This window comes from Apostichopus japonicus, chromosome 6 (assembly GCF_037975245.1).
Source record: "Apostichopus japonicus isolate 1M-3 chromosome 6, ASM3797524v1, whole genome shotgun sequence".
In the NCBI taxonomy this organism is placed as follows: Eukaryota; Metazoa; Echinodermata; class Holothuroidea; order Aspidochirotida; family Stichopodidae; genus Apostichopus; species Apostichopus japonicus.
In genome coordinates this window covers 1,725,708-1,729,061 of record NC_092566.1, presented here as the reverse complement: position 1 = coordinate 1,729,061, position 3,354 = coordinate 1,725,708, and positions in this window count along the sequence as shown.

Sequence of the window (3,354 nt, the reverse complement as noted above, 5' to 3'; positions counted from 1 at the left end):
CATTTTCGTTTGTTTCTTATTTCCATTTCCCAGAGAGGAAGCGTGGGACGTTGTATCAGCAAAAAAAGACTCTTTCGTTCCTGATTCAAATAACTTGGAAATATCACGTGATCGGTTGAAGAAGATTAGACTCTGCTTTTCAAAATATGGAAGATAAACAAATGAGGCTATGAATATGCATATTTTCGTGACCAATGGCGCCAATGTCACCCAATAATCCACGTCTTCTCGCCCAAGTATACACGGGAAATCGTCTTGTTTGTGATGGTAATATGCGAATGAAATGTGTTCTTTGTTCATGCATATGCATTTCTCTTCGGATATACATTTAAATTTATGCCCAACCATGCGATAAAAAGGTGTAGTGGTCAGTTGTATATCAAACAATTAGTGTATGTTTGTAAGAAGAATGGTGCTAATGAACCCAGTTGGCATAGTCACGTGATATCTATAAGGCGAAGGGTGAGAATGGAAGGGTGACGGCGAAGAGTGGATCTAGGTATACTTATTATTTTGTTGTTGTGACAATCATATATTACTTTGTTCTTTCCCACAAATATAGGCTAATTACATAATAAATATACATATATATCATTGGAGGAGGTACTCTGATATCTTTGTCATTTTAACTTGCTTTATTGAAAAGCAAAACGTGAAAGATTTGCAAATTAGGAAAATAATTCTTTTCTTAATCAGTACATGTAATTGGTTTTCCTGTTGGTTTAATTATCCTAACCATTAAACAGTCTTCTTTTCCCACCACGTTATACAATAGAATTTGTAAAATACCTGTTCTCCTTTCCAAAATATGCGGTAACTAAACTGCGTATCGTTTTATCAAATATTAAATCTAAAAGACCAAACGGTCTCTCGAGAACCTTTCCAACATTTAATTTACACTCGACGTTTAAATCTTGACCGTTTTTTTTTTCTTGAAATCTTTTATTAAGGACTTTGTTAAAAATAAAATGTCAAATCTTTCTGCAGTCAATGTCCTTTGCCAAGTCACCAAAGAACAAAATGTAATAATTCACAGTCAATCTTCTTACAGTTTTATTTAATTACATTATCCTCTCGAGACTTTCCAAGTCACTTTTCCTCTCGTCTTGTCAAAACTGAAGCAGGGCTACCTGAGTGGGGTGGGACCACTTTCGTCTCTCAAAAGCTTCTTGGCTAAATATTTCCTTCTTCACATCTGATTAAACTCATATTCGTCGAGATAAAATAAAATACAAAACTTTGAGAGCACTACAGAGTTTGATTTTAATTCATCGTGAGATACAAACCTCTGCTGTGGTAAATTAATTGTTTATTTCGATTTTCGATTCAGACTATGTCCATATAGCATTGATGCCGTGAATTGATGCAATTTTGAGTTTTCCATTTTGGGTAATTGGGTAGCAGGAAGGGGAGGGGGGAGATAGGTGGAAGTAAATTGGATCGGTGCAGAGATGTGAAAAGTATGGAACAATAGAATTAGTTTAGAGGGAGGAAATATTTCTGTATCTTATATAATCAAACATTCAAAGTGTGCAACCAGGAGTATACAATAAACGATGATCATTTATCTGGGGGGAGGGGAGGGAAGGGAGGGTGTAGTCGGGTTAATGAGGTGAGGTGAAGTAAGGGCACACTCTTTGATATCCGGAAGGCAGTATCGACGCAGCGTAGACAAGTGTTTCCTTAAATGTTCGACTCTTCGCATTATTTCCGGTATGATTCATGGAGAAGAGCTCTCTTTTTAACGTAACGTTTCTAAAAGCATCAGTTACAAACCTAGTTGTTGAAACTCCTTAAACTGGTTCACTTCTCACCAGATGGCTCTCAGAATATTTGTGTATGCAAGTTGTTAGTGTTAACTTTATTTATTAGTACAACGCGATCCATAGTGTCAAATAAACCGATAATCATTCTCCGCGATTAATGTTATTGCTTCAGCCCCGATTCTGATATGGAAATTAGACCAGGCTACTTATCTCTATGTTTAATCATATGGTAGGGGCTGCTTAGAGGTGACATTTGCTTTGAAATTCTGTTCTCTACAAGTATTACAGCGTTTGTTTTGACATTATTGCTATACAAACTCACACTATGTGTATTGCTCAAGTATTAAATATGACGAATTAATATTAAAAGTTGTTAATGCTCACAACTGTATGAAACTACTAGACATATATATCATATGTATATTTTTCAGTGGTATCGAGTTGTTTCTCAAAGTGAAGGGTCTGAGGGAAAGTGGGCGGTACATTGTCGCAGACATGGGTCATAATTGTTGAGTACCATTCTTAGGGATTGGTCTAAGCACAGGTGTGCAAAGTGTGGCATGCATACTGAAAACTATGATTAAACCAATGTGTGTGCGTTTTTAATTGCTTGTGTGGGGCTACATGTTATTAATTTAAAACATTTTTGCCTCCGACAGGTAAAACAAAGTGGGCTCCGGGGTAAATTCTGTGATGTCCCTCTAAAAGGGCTCAAACGAAAAAAGGTAGATGGGACGTACGAAAAAGCGTCACTCTAATAAAATCAACGTCCATGGTATGTGTGGATGGGTAATAGCGGTTTCTGTTTATGTATATATGTATATGTAGGCATATATATATATATATATATATATATATATATATATATATATATATATATATATATATATATATATATAAATATATATATATATATATATATATATATCTGTATATAAATATATATATGTATATATATATATATATAAATATATATATGTATATTTATATATATATTCATATATCCATAGATATATATATATATATATATATATATATATATTCATATATCCATAGATATATATATATATATATTATATATCCTTAGATGTATATCCATACATACATATATCCATATATATATATCTGTATTTCTGTGTTTAAGGACCTGTCTGCATAATACATTGTTACTGAGATATAGGTCGGAGTTCGTTTTCTTCTTATTTATTTAATAGTTCATTTTATTCAATAATCTTCTCCAACTCGGAGCGAGAGAACAAAGACAAACTTCTAAATCGTTGTTGAGCTTTTCAAGCAGGAGTCTCTTTCTACCAACAAAGAAACCCAAAATGAAACTTTGACCGGTAAGCCTGGTAAGGGAAATGTACTTTCTGTATACAAGCCGACCTCATCGCTTGAACTAATAGTGCGTGGTACATTTTGTTATTAACGACTCCAACCGGGTAAGCGACTTAAAAAGGATGATAATGAACATATAACATGTCATGAATAATGTCATTTAAATAAATTACATCTACAAACTTTCATTTTTAAAAACATAATAATTCATTTCAATGTTTTAATAGGTAAACGGATAAAAGTAATGCTC